Genomic DNA, 15,690 nt, shown 5'->3' on the forward strand with positions numbered 1-15,690 from the left:
GGGGTTCAAATGTGCCTTTTGGGTAGAAAAGACACATTTTCAGCGAGTTCAGTGTTAAGCCGCGCCGCGGGCTAATAAAGCACTACACTTATAAATAAGCCAAAACTCTCGACCTCAAAATCACCCTTTAAGCCGCGCCACGGGCCAGAAGCCGCGCCGCGGCTTAAAGCTACTGCACACCAAAATTAAGTTTAAGCTTATCTTCAAGCGTGGTTAGCCTTTCAAGTCGCGTTTCGCATTCCTTAAGTTCCAAATGTTATTTCGAAGTCCACTAACATAACCTCAAGCCATTTTACACTTTACAAACGTGTACTCCACACTCTCCAAATCCGTGTAGCGTTTCAATGGTTCGACCACTTTCAACTTAACAATCCAATCAACTAAAATGACGTTGGATCATGCTAAAATCACCAACAACGATGGTATTTTTCTTGGTACTTTTTCCTTGAAGGGGACATTTCTTTCTCTTTCTCTCTAACTGAATTTGTGTAACTACTGTTCGGCGGTGGTTTAAATTGGTAGGTGGTGGTCGACACATTTATTAACACGTTCGATGTTAGTAACGATGGGTGGTAAGATTGAGTAGGGTGATTTGTCAGATTGTATCTAGGTCTCGGGATCATAGTGTTCTTATACCATGTTAGAACAATATAAGCCTTCTAGATATTTTTGATTATATTTTATTTTTGAACGGCAGTACGGGATCACCCAAGGGACTTAACCACCCACGCGTTCATCTCCCTGCAGTTGCATAATCCGCCCTCAACTGCTGCCCAGGAGGAAACTCGGCCCAATCCGAGGGCATGAGCGGTAAAACCCCCTCCCCACTGCACCCGCAACGCGATGTGCGGAAGGCACCCTTGGGTGTAATTCAAGGGTAAATGGACAACCTTGTGTGCAATGTTGCACTCTACTGGAGTCGAACTCCCGACCTTTCGCTAAGAGAGGCAAGTCACTATTCGTTGTGTACACATAATATCTCCAAAAAAATTCCAACCGACTCAAACCCACAATTGAACTTGAACCAACCTATTCTAATCCGTGTGATAATTTGATCGTTGGTTGGGATGGTGTTTAATGGAGACGTAGTTTCAATTGGGTCAGCTTGTACAAGTTCCTTCGGCAATCACTCAAGTTCTTGAAGAGTGAGGACTTTTCAATGGTTGCATATGTTGTTTTCCTTTGTTTGTTATGTTTCAATGTTGATAGGATTTGTTTCGATTGTAATTTGAGATAGATCTTAAGATTTATATATTTAAATGGACTTGTTAAAAAGTCTATAGAATAATTTTGATTTTCGAACTTTTTAATTTCTTAAATATTTATGATTTGTTTGTAAAAAGTAACCCTTAAGATGCGCTACTTTTAACTTCTTCGTGGTTCCATCCTATGTTCAACAATGTTGTTTTTTCTTTCCTTTTTATCGAACAATTTTAATTTTTCTAAAATTTTATTTATATTTACATTTAAATTTAAAATTATTTAACTTCACTGAAAAGTCCAAGACTGACAGTTGTGTCTTCGTATCATTGGCATGTGATGTTTATCTATACTCTTGCGTTTTATATTAGGGTGATGAACCATTTTTTACACCTACACAATCAAATATGCTTTATAATATTATACTGTATAAAACTGTAAAATATATTTGGTTGTGTATGTGTAAAAATTAGTTGGGTACGTACTCTTATATTAGGAGTTTTCCAACGAAAGTTCTGTGAGGTTGTTACAGTTCATGATTGTTTATAACTGCCAATTTTAATTAATAAATATAAATATATATAATATATAATCATCACAAAAGATCTTGCACCTTAACGATATACGTGATATTTTTTTTATTTTAACATTAAAGACATTTTGTAGTATAGATTATTAAGAACTTTTCTAAATACAATTCTAAAGCTGTCATTATTTGATGTCGACTTAACAAACAGAGTTGGAGTTGGCTAAGTTGTCTCACTCTTTCTCTAGCTTTGCTAATTAAATTTTGCCTTCATTCTGTCATTTTTGCGTGATCTCCTGGCTACTGATCTACGAGGTACAATTTTGTGATTAGGCACGGGGCTGTTATGCTCCTTCAAGTCATTTTGCGGCCTGTGATGTCTTTGTAGATTCGATGAGGCTTCTTGACCATGAATGGGTTGCATAGATTTTGGAGGCTAAATGGGTCCGGTTTGGGTCATTTTGTCGCTGTTTTGATCAGCACTGTGTCCTGAGCCCTCCCAGCTTGACTACTCAAGTCAGGATCCAATATTCTGGTTGTCTATTTGTGGTTTTTGGGTAATTTTAGATGTATAGTTTCATTGTATATTCTCTTTGTTTTTTTCTTCGTTTTCTTCTTCAACAAATCGTCACTGTATTGTTTTGTATATTATATTTTGTATGATTAATAAAATGCTCTTTGCCTTAAAAAAAAAGTTGCCATTATTTCCATTTATTATTATACTAGTCCGGATCCGGCCCGCGCGATGCGGCGGAGGCTTTCGGCCTGCGTATTCATATTTAAAGTAGCTTTCTGTATTTACAGAAGGGAAAACGGCTCATGTTTTAAGCGCCGTTATAGATGTCGTTGTCTTTAACATTTTTTTTAAAAAGTGTCAAGTTCGAACGTAGTTAGTTTCGTTTCGTTCATAAAATTATTTCGAGTCTGACGGTGCTGTCGAAAAAATTTAACTCGCTGCGAGCAGGAAGATACGGGCTGTCGTTGTGTTTAGCGTTTTTTAAAAAGTGTCCGTTTCGAATGTAGTTAGTTTCGTTTTGCTTATAAAATTATTTCGAGTCTGAAGGTGCTGTTGAAAAATTTTAACTCGCGGGTAGCAGGAAGATACGAGCTGTCGTTGTGTTTAATGTTTTTAAAAAAATGTCCGTTTCGAACGTAGTTAATTTCGTTTTGTTCATAAAAATATTTCGAGTTTAACGGTGTGGTCGGTGGAATTTAACTCGCGTCGAGCAGGAAGATACGAGCAGTTGAAGCGTTTGGGTGGAGTTTTTATTTTAAGTAAGAGAATTTATGTTTTTCCCCTCTAGAGTTTGGTGTAGTTTTTGTAAGTTGGTTATATTTGAGGGGGTGTTTTGTGTTTTTTGGGGCTGGGTTTGGTTGGGTGGCGTTTGTTAAGGTGGGGTGGCCAAAACGACCACAAACTCCGCCTCCTTTAATATAAAGATAATTATATTTGATTAATATTAATATTATATTAATATTTTTTTCTATTTGAGCAAAATATTGATATGTGAGAATTATAATATGGGTTTTGGTAACATTAGTTATAAGGGCTATCTTTAACACACATAAAATACTTGTACAATCAGGTCAGCGCCACCATAAACTTCATTACTAATTGCTATATGGAAGTGTTTTAAGTGTTTTAAGGACACTCCGGAAGGATGTTATTAGCAAAATCCAATTAATAAACATGTTTTTTTTTTTTTTTTGTTATTAATACATCAACAATATTCAATTCCGTATGTAATATAAGAAAATTAGATGTAAATATTAGTTCTTGTTATAATACATCAATTGTTAAAGTAGAAGTCAAGAAATGGTGGCTAACAATTTTATATAATTCACAAAAGTCAAATATGTAACACTCTTTGTAGTATAAATATGCATCAATATGTACAAGATAAACACACCATTCTAATATACTTACAACAAGTATTATACTTCTTTCTCTCCATTATCATCTTTGTTCTTACACTTCATTATTAGTATTCTTAATCAAGAATCAAACCACTAAAGGTAGTTATAAGCCTACTGAATTATAACACGTTATCAGCACGAAGTGCTCCGTATAATCAAGGTTTATCTAAGTAAGCACGAGTCACTAATCAAGGCAAGTGTTCAAGTCCAGCAGTACGCTGTTTCGGACCGGTGTACCCTGAGAACAGACGCATAATCTGTTTAAGGGAATTGTGTCAAACACAAGCCCGGTTCAACCTTCAAATCGGTTAGATCATTCTATCTTTTTCCGTTATTATTCAGATTATTTATTATTTATGTTTATGATCTGATTATTTTATTGAGTAATCTGTTATGATTTTATATACTCGTTTCAGTTTCGTATATATTTTAGTACAAACTTAAACATATTCTTGTACGAAACTGAATGTTAATATGCTGATGAATTCGTAACAGAGTGTGTTTAAATTTAAATGTGGTAAGTGATTAATTTAATTTGTTTGATTGATTCGTTGAGGATTAAAAATTGCATTACGGACTATTAAATTATAGGAACTGTAACTGATAGGCTATTAGTCCTATTAAATTGTTTTAGCATATTATATTACTCCAACATAATATGTTATGATGAGTTCTAGATTTTTAATATATTACTCTGCATATGATATGTTGACCGTACTTTTGATTACGCATATTCTTCGTACAAATTTATATGTTTATGTGTTATTGATTCATATATTTTGTTGCTACTTGTAATACTACGTATATGTTATTAAAGTAAACTAAATCGTTTATATAAGTTACAATAAAAGTTGAAATAAACTAACACGTTTATGTAACTTTCAATATAATCCGTGACTTCTATATAATTTGATAAATGGACAGAATTATTTAAAACTGTTTGATTCGATTGGTTAATTAAATAACCGATGCTTTAACACATATATGGTTATTAGTTTATTATATGACATGATCATGATTACTATGAGAAATATAGGACCTTTAATTATTTTAATCGTCGAATACCTTTACTGATTATTATAATCTGAATTGAATTACATATATATATATATATATATATATATATATATATATATATATATATATATATATATATATATATATATATATATACTTATGCTGATTTTCTGCATATAAATGTTAATTATATGTTTGATTAATCTGCTGCCATCTGTCAACATAATTGATTATATAAACTGATACGTCTTCATTGCGATCTGATCCATATGTCTGTTTTAATTATAGTTCGAGTATACTACTTATATATGGTGTTGTTCCTTATCTAATTGTTGACATGTTTGTATTATATACTCCGTATTAAAACATGTTACTTTCTCCATGGTTCTAAATTAACATAATTGCTTGCTTTTATATTTTGTTAATATTTTCGATTATTTAACGATTTATATAGTAAAATCCGTTTGATGATAAATGTTGTCAACAGAATTTGGCACAAATTTATTGAATAGGTATACGTGAGGCATATGTAAAAACCTATTAGTGGTTGTAAATAGAATTGATCTATTTTCAATTTAAAATTTGTATTTTACTGTTTGCATATTACATACGGGTTACCGTATTTAATTTATGGACTGAATTGTGAAACCTAATGTTCTGATTGATTAACATATTTGTGGATTTAATTTGTGGACTGAAATAATTTGTGATTCATCAAGTTCTTTCAAAGTTCAATGTTGTTTCACTAATTTTCTTCTACTTCATAACGTGGTTCTTTCTCATGTTGAGAAACTTGGAAAAGACGTTCTTTTGCCTAACCACATTGAACCTTGCGAGGTTCTTAACTAAAACCGCTTCATGATGCGGTTCTTACTCAAGCTGAAAAACCTGAGAAGTTCACTTATGTAAACTTTAAGCGTTGGCATCAAAAGATGTTCTTTTGTCTGACTACGCTGAACCTAGTGAGGTACTTGACTGAACCTTGCGAGGTTCTTGGTTGAACCACTCCCCAAGTTAAATGAAAGGGAAGATGATACTCAAATTGTGAGCGCAATTAAAGTTTGGAATCATTTGAATTCTTTGTGCGTAACTATTTCTTGAATACATAAACATCTTATTTAGCTTTACAAATAAGTCCCAAAAGAAAAGAAAACGAGAGTGAATTTGTTGAAAAATCTTGATTAAATAAACCATGAGCTACCTTGAGACTTGAATGGTTTGAATTTTCTAAGATGCCTAGCTTATTATGTATCACTCATAAATAAATAATTGTAGACCATAACGCATATGTTTATTAAGTGTTATCTTTTATGTACTTTAAATTGTAACTTGTTTGCAGGTAATATAATTTGATTATCTTGCTGAAATATAACTCATTATTTGTTTATCTTATTTAAATGTTTTAGTATGAATCCTTCTGAAATACAACATCAATTAAATGGTAAAGATCTATGTATTATAGATAGTGATAACATACACACTATGATCAAATCTAAGAAATATTTCATTGATTTAAATCAAATGAAGGAATTATAAATACTATATCATGTTTTGCAAACTTGATATAAAGAACGAAAAAGGCAAAAATTCATATTATCAAATGGTACGAATTTTCTGATAAACAATACCTTGTTTTCTCCCAAATCAAAGAGAAATTTGTTAAGTTTCTCTGATATATATCATAATGGATATGATTATCAGTCAATGATAACCGGAAATGAAAAATATCTATGTAGCACCGAAAAGCGCAGCGCATATGATTAAAAGTACATATGATGAAAAGCGCATATGATGAAAAGCGCAGCACATATGATTAAAATGATATATGATAAAAAGCGCATATGATGAAAAGCGCAGCGCATATGATTAAAAGCGCATATGATAAAAAGTGCATATGATGAAAAGCGCATATGATGAAAAGCGCAGCGCATATGATTAAAAGTGCATATGATGAAAAGCGCATATGGTGAAAAGCGCAGCGCATATGATTAAAAGCGCATATGGTGAAAAGGATATATGATGAAAAGCGCATATGGTGATTAATGAAAAAGCACATATGGTGATTAATGAAAAGCACATACGGTGATTAATGAAAAACCACATATAGTGATTAATGAAAAAGCACATATGGTGATTAATGAAAAGCACATATGGTGATTAATGAAAAACACATTGAGAAAGAATCACCAATGTTTCTTAAAAGAATTCAAGATGATATATATGAGGACATGCAAATTTACATGCTGCGATATTATTTCGCATCAGACCAAGTGCAAGTCATAAAATATTCCCCCTACAACTTGCTTTTGGTCAAGAGCCAAATATTTCCCATCTTAGAACATTTGGTTGTGCAGTGTATGTTCCAATTGCGACACCACAACGTACAAAAATGGGTCCTCAAAGGAGGTTGGGAATATATGTTGGATATGAAACATCGTCAATATTAAGGTATATTGAACCTATGACAGGTGACGTTTTTACAGCACGTTTTGCTGATTGTCATTTTAATGAAACATTGTTCCCTAGATTAGGGGGAGAAATGAAAAATAAAGAAAATGATGTTTCATGGTGTGAACCTCAATTAAAGTATCTTGATCCTCGTACAAAAGAATGCGAGACAGAAGTTCAAAAGATAATGCATATACAAGAACTTGCAAATCAATTGCCTGATGCATTTACAGATACAAAAACGGTGACAAAATCATATATACCAGCAGTAAATACTCCAGCTCGAATTGAAATTCCAAAAGTTGGCAATAACGTCACTCATGAATCTTTGCCACGTCAGAAACGTGGAAGACCAATTGGTTCAAAGGATAAAAATCCTCGAAAAAGAAAATCAGCTGATAATGAAGTAAAAGAAAGTGTTCAAGAAGAACCACAAATCAGTACTCCTACTGCAGAGGAGATTGATGATGTCAATACAGAAATTGCAATCAATTATGCATATTCAAAAATATTATGGAACCGAAATGAAATGAAAAATCTTGATGAGAAATTTTCATTTAATGTTGCATATGACATCATGAATAATGATGATGATCCAGAACCAACATCTATGGTTGAATGTCAAAATAGACATGATTGGGCTCAATGGAAAGAAGCAATACGAGCTGAATTAGAATCACTCAATAAAAGAAAAGTTTTCGGATCCATCATTTTCACTCCTAAAGATGTGAAACCTGTAGGATACAGATGGATTTTTGTCCGAAAAAGAAATGAGAAAAATGAAGTTACAAGGTATAAAGCTAGACTTGTAGCTCAAGGTTTTTCTCAAAGACCGGGAATTGATTATGAAGAAACTTATTCCCATGTTATGGATGCAATTACTTTTAGGTACTTAATCAGTATGGCAGTTTCTAAAAATTTAGAAATGCATCTCATGGATGTTGTGACTGCTTACCTATATGGATCACTTGATAGTGATATATATATGAAGATACCTGAAGGATTTAAGGTACCAGAAGCATCAAATGCAAAACCCAAAGAAATGTATTCGATTAAATTACAAAGATTTTATATGGGCTAAAACAATCGGGACGTATGTGGTATAACCGATTAAGTGATTACTTGATAAGCAAAGGGTATACAAATAACCTTACTTGCCCTTGTGTTTTCATTAAGAAAACAACATCCGGATATGTGATCATAGCTGTTTATGTTGATGATCTTAACATCATAGGTACAAATAAAGAGATCTATGAAGCCATTCAACTTCTAAAGAAAGAATTTGAAATGAAAGATCTCAGAAAAACCAAGTATTGCCTTTGGTTTACAAATTGAGCATATGCCTAATGGTTTACTTGTACATCAAACAACATATACTGAAAAGATTTTGAAACGTTTCAATATGGACAAGGCAAAATCATTAAGTACTCCTATGGTTGTTAGATCACTCAATGTTGAAACTGATCCATTTCGTCCCTGTGAAGATCATGAAGATATTCTAGGACCAGAAGTACCATATCTTAGTGCAATTGGAGCTCTTATGTATCTTATAAATTGTACAAGACCTGACATTTCTTTTACAGTTAATTTATTGGCAAGGTTCAGCTCTGCTCCTACCAAAAGATACTTGAATAAGATCAAACACATATTTCGATACCTTCGAGGAACTACTGATTTAGGATTATTTTATTTTAACGAATCAAGACAAGTTTTGGTTGGTTATGCATATGCAGGTTATTTATCTGATACACATAAAGCTAAATCTCAAAATGGATATGTATTCCTAAATGGAGGTACTGCAATATCATGGCGTTCTCAAAAACAAACACTTGTTGCAACATCATCGAATCATGCCGAAGTGATTGCATTACATGAAGCTACTCGGGAATGTTTTTGATTGAGATCAATGAGACAACTCATTACTGATTCTTGTGGACTAGAACGCGATAAAAGTCCAACAACTATCTATGAAGATAATGCAGCTTGCATAGCACAGATGAAAGAAGGGTATATCAAAAGTGACCGAACAAAACACATACCTCCTAGATTCTTCTCATACACTCAAAATCTCATTAAGGCCAACCAGATTGAAATGAGATACGTTCAATCAACAACTCTGCTGATCTTTATACCAAAGCACTGTCAACTGCTATTTCCAGAACACACGTTCACAATATTGACATGAGTCAAGTTCAAAAGATGTGACGACTCATTGATGTCTACTTGAGGGGGAGTCAACCTTATACTGCACTCTTTTTCCCTTAGCTAAAGTTTTTATCCCACTGGGTTTTTCTTTAGCAAGGTTTTTAACGAGGCAGTACAAGTTGTTCGCTACTAAAATTGTCATCCAAGGGGGAGTGTTATAATACATCAATTGTTAAAGTAGAAGTCAAGAAATGGTGGCTAACAATTTTATATAATTCACAAAAGTCAAATATGTAACACTCTTTGTAGTATAAATATGCATCAATATGTACAAGATAAACACACCATTCTAATATACTTACAACAAGTATTATACTTCTTTCTCTCCATTATCATCTTTGTTCTTACACTTCATTATTAGTATTCTTAATCAAGAATCAAACCACTAAAGGTAGTTATAAGCCTACTGAATTATAACAGTTCTTTCATTCTAGGAAAGAGACTCATTATTCTTCTCTTATGCATAGAAAGTCATTATCAATCTAAAGGTATAGAGATTACAAACAAAATAAAGCTATGACCAATATGAAAATATTCTCTTAATTAGGAATGATTGAAAATATCAAAAACATAAAATTGTACCGATATTGTGCCGGAATTGAAATACCGTATCGATGGTAATTGATATCGGTATCGGTTTCTAGTTTACATAAAAAGCAATTTCGATACCATGCGGTTTGATACGCGTACTCCTGATAGGAAAATCAAAATACAAAATGAATATAAAGAACCATGAGTTATTACCTAATACAGTTCTTGTTAGGGAAAAACGTATAACATATACAAATAATTTACTCTCTCACATTTCAAGGAGAAACATATAGCCTGATAGTTCTGAACTTTTTTATAAGCTTTAATTCCCTTGACTTTCCTTGATGCTTATTAGACAAGTTTTCACTTATCACAATTTGAGATATATTCAGGGCCGGCTAAGGCTATGGGCGAAGCGGGCGACGGTTCGGGGCATCACGCGGTTAGGGGCATCATTTCGAAATTTATTTATTAATACTCATAGTTTAAACCTTATAAATATATATGTTTGCGTAACTGTTGAGGGCAATTTATGATCATTTCGCCCGGGGCATGCAAAAACTTTGACCAAAGTTTGACCGGCCCTGGATATATTATGTGATGAATTATAACTTATAGTTATAAGTACCAAATGAAATATGCAATATATGTATATTAATGAAGTAACCATAATTGTACGCAAATTAAAAGGTTAGTGAAACTACTTTAAAAGTTCAGAGTCAAGTTAATAAGATAATGACAACCAAGTAAAGATTAACTAGACATGTAAGATATCAGTAATATAAGGTATTGGTACTAAAAAATTGGTAATGATACCATTTAACCGATACTAGTACCCGTTACTTTGGTACGGTATTCAGGAAAAGGGTTTAGTCATTTTTCGGTATCGATACTATGCGGTTCGGTACCGGTTCGCAACGGTGTTGGTGCTGATACCATCGCTATTCTTAATTATTCCACCCGTCACAATTTCATCATCTTTAGATAAAAAAATACGCAGTTTAAGAAACATTATTATTACATTTTACTTTTTGTAACCATTACAATTTTACCCTTACTTTTTATTTATTTATTTAAATTTTTTTTTTTTTTTGCATGTGTTAACATAAAAAACTATAGTACATTCTTTTTTTATTTATTTATGAATTTTGACAAATAAATTAACACACTCCACATACATATATACTTTATATAATAAAAAAAGAACTTGAATCATCTTTGGAAACTAGTCTATGTTTATGTTCGGACCATAAAACACACACACATACACACACACACACACACACACACACACACATATATATATATATATATATATATATATATATATATATATATATAAAATTTTGGGTCGTCAGTTTTAAATAAATGATCACTATACATTTCTGCAAATCACGAAGTTGATATATATATATATATATATATATATATATATATATATATATATATATATATATATATATATATATATATATATATATATAGGTGGGTTCAATAGAGAGCCAAGAAAAAGTAGAGAACCGCGAGAACCAATTGTTTAAAGGGTAAAATAGTAAAATTATAAATTAGTGATTTTTTTCATTTCAAACAAAATTGTATCCTTAATTTTCGTTCCAATTCACTCGCATCCATTAACCGTTCATTCCACATTTAACCATCAGTTTCTTTTTGTTTCTAGAAATACTTACATTTCATCTAAAGTCGCCATTATTTCAATAAAATTTTGGGTCGTCAGTTTTAAATAAATGATCACTATACATTTCTGCAAATCACGAATTTAAAAATAAATTAGTAACCCTCTATTTTGTTTGGTTCAGTTCCTTGTTTTCCTTTTATCTTTATATATGAACACATGTTACTTTTATAAAGAATATTATATATATTTGAAGTTTCAATTCTGCGTATGAACAAAAGATGAACATGTACATGTGAACAAATGATTAATATGGCACATATGAACAAATGATGAATACAGCACAGATGAACAAATGATGAACGCACACATAAAAAACTTTCTATATGATGAACGCACACATAAAAAACTTTCTATATGATGAACATTAACATGTGTACACGTAACAAATTAATCCAAGCCCTTCATATCATATCATTTTCGATCATCGGTGTTCATATGTGAACAAAATCAGTTTTGTATCATTGTGGGTCACTGGTGAGCATATGAACATGCACAGGTGAACACATAACACATTAATCAAAGCTTTCTATACAGTTGTGTGATGAACAATGTAACGACCCGGAAATTTCCGACCAAATTTAAACTCTAATCTCTATATGGTTCCGACACTATAAGCAAAAACCCTAAAGTTGACCCGCACTTTTTCGATTGTTCTATACTTATAAGATTAATATTTACATAAATTAAACCTTACCAACATGATAAGCAATCCAAATTGTTGAGACTTATGTTTTCGAAAAGAGTTTTACACAACGTTTGACCGTCTAGTTTGACCGATGATATCACGAACTATATAACATATGATAATTATACGTTTGTGTATATATATGTATATATACATATTTAACATGGTTTATGGATGTTTTAATATCTCATTTTGTATTAATAACAATAAGTTATAAGTATATTTTGAAACTACTAACTTAAGTTTTCAAAACAATAACCATACATAACGTTATTTGATATAAATACTTATGACTTATAATGTTTATACATATAACGTATAAGTAATGTATTTAATCACTTTTAAGGACTTAAATACATAAAACAATATAAGTATATTCACAAAAGATAGCTATATTTGAATCCTCGTTCCGTTTTCTCAAAGATTTCTACACGTATATTTAGGGTATATGTACCCGTATCATACGCAGCTTCTAGATGTATTTACTATTGGTATATACCAATAAAAATCTGCTCCTTAGCAGCCTTAAATGATTAAGAAACATGTGGAACCAACCATTTGTCAAGTAGCATGAATTATTTAGCAAGAAAACAAAGTTAGGTATCATTTTTTTTCTTTATATACTAAAAACGTTTTTATGCATGCACACCATTTCTTCACCCCATTTTCTCATACTTACAATCCCATTTCCCTCTCAAAATACTCTTAACTTCATACTTGATCATCTACAAGCATTTTCCCCATCATTTAGCTTCAAAAACCTTACTTAATCACCATAAGAAAACCATACAAAAACACTTCAAGAAATCCTTCCAAGAACACAAACTTACTTCCAATCTTTCATCCACTTCCATCACCCTTTTGGTTCTAGGTTCTTACTCCTCTTTTACAGCAACCTTGTCCAAGGAACTTGAGGTAGTAACTATGTTCATAACCTTATTCGATTCATATATATATAGCTATCTTATTTTGTGGTATAAAATTTTAACAACAAGAACATAGTTTGAAAGTTTTCAAACTTGTTTGCAAACTAAATAGATCCTTCTAACTTAACTTTTAAAATACTTCAAGACCTGTAATATAACTTAAATATATGCTAATTTAACAAGGTAAAACTTGGTTTTTCAAAGAATACCTTAAAAACTGTTTTTACGACGTCGGAGTGCAACCGGGGACTGTTTTGGGTTGGATAATTAAAAACCATCTTAAACTTTGAATTTCAGGTTTATTTTCTGGAAAAATGATTTTTACTATAAATATGTTAACACATAAAAATTTCATGATTTAATTCAAAGTATAGGTATTTTTAGAAAAATGGTCATTAAATGATATTTTTGTAACAAAAATGTTTAACTTCATAAGTTTCACTAAAGTTTCACCTATGCCGTGTGATTTTGAATACAAACTAAGGTATTTACAGTTCATAGTCTTAAAGAGGGACTCGATCCAAGGAGATGGCAAGTTGAATCAACAAAAACGGAGTTGTAACGAAGAAACTATGACCGAAACAAAATCGGATATCCAAGACTAGTTTAGCCACAAAAATAATTGGGAGAAATTAAATAAATCACATCTTTCTAAGATAACATGATATTTTATATATATGTACTCATAATTCAATTTTATATGGTTCAGGATCACCCGTAAACAATACGAAAAGATTAATCATAAGATCCCATGATTGTACGCAACACGTCATTTGACAACACCGGTACTTTATGTACGCAACACGTCATTTGACAACACCGGTACCGTGGGTCAAGATTAATCTCGACCAATACATATACGATGGGGGTTTTATTCATTTCATTGGGGGTTTATTAAACACCTAAAAATGAACCATTAAAATTGAATTACTAACATCGGACTGCTAACTACGGACTAAGGAATTATTAAAAGTATTAAAAGTATAACAAGTATATATATGTGACGATTGTTTAAAAATGAAAATATATTGATATATTATATGGATAGGTTCGTGATATCAACCGGAAGACCAAGTCAAAATATTTATATCTTCAAGACAACAGTGAGTATATAGTCCCACTTTTAAACTCTAAATATTTCGGGATGAGAATACATGTATTTTATGTTTTACGATATGGACACAAGTAACTGAAAAATATATTCTACGTTGAGTTGTACCACTGGCATACTTCCCTGTAGCTTGGTAACTAATATTTACAGCGGTATTGTAAACGCGAATCCTGTTGATAGATCTATCGGGCCTGACAACCCCAACCGGACTGGACGACCAGTATTCAACGGTTGCACAGTACTTCGTTTTGTGACTACACTTGGTACAGTGTAGTAAGATTTCATATTAAAGGGAATATGCGACGTGATTGAATGTTAAGTATGGTTACCAAGTGCTCAACCGCTTAGAATATTTTTATGAAAATGTTTATATATGAAATCTTGTGGTCTATATATATATATATATCGCTGCCGGCATTAAACCTATATCTCACCAACTTTATGTTGACATTTTAAAGCATGTTATTCTCAGGTATGAATTAAGTCTTCCGCTGTGCATTAGCTCGTACTAAGGATACTACTTGAGGCTATTAAGGACTTATATCATAAGGCGTTGCATTCGAGTCATTGAAGTTCATAGAGACTATTATTAAGTAAATGGCGGTTTAGGTCATTTGAATATTATGAAATGTCAGGCGATTATGTCAATTCTGGATGTAACTATAGATTGCCTTTTAAGAATAAATGCAACGTTTGTAAGATGTATCATATAGAGGGCAAGTACCTCGCAATGTTATCAACTATTGTAATTCGTTTGTAATCAATATGGACAACGTCCGGATGATTAGTTTCGGATCCTTTCAGTTGGTATCAGAACGTTGGTCTTAGCGAACCAGGCCTTGCATTAGTGTGTCTAACTAGTAGTTGTTAGGATACATTAAGTGAGTCTGGACTTTGACCGTGTCTGCCTGTCAAAAGTTTTGCTTATCAATCCTAGTCGGAAATCATCTGCTTATCATCCTTAGGGAACTGCCTGCTTATCATTCTTAAGTCTAGACACGTCTTACTGTATTTAGTGCATGGATAGTGTATAGACAAAATTCATATCCTAGCGTATCTGTTACTATAGACATTGCCTGACGTATTTCAAAGATTCTCCGTAATTCATGGGATTTTGATATTATATATACATATGTAAATTATGTATTGAAGAGTACCAAACCCAACTCCTATAATCTATTCCAAACCAAAAATTCATTTCTCCGACCATACAAGATGGATTCTTCATCCAGCTCAAATTCCTCCGACTTCGATAGCTTCGCCGATATGGATTTCCATTCGAGCTCCGAGAACAGCGTTACCGGAATGGATCAACCAATTTCCCATCATCTATTCTGGATGAATTGGGGATGGGTTCGTAATATACTAAATTTCTGGAGGCAAGAAGAAGGTGATCCATTCCATCCACCAAATTGTCCTCTTAACGAT

Source organism: Rutidosis leptorrhynchoides, chromosome 2 (assembly GCF_046630445.1).
Source record: "Rutidosis leptorrhynchoides isolate AG116_Rl617_1_P2 chromosome 2, CSIRO_AGI_Rlap_v1, whole genome shotgun sequence".
Taxonomy (NCBI): Eukaryota; Viridiplantae; Streptophyta; class Magnoliopsida; order Asterales; family Asteraceae; genus Rutidosis; species Rutidosis leptorrhynchoides.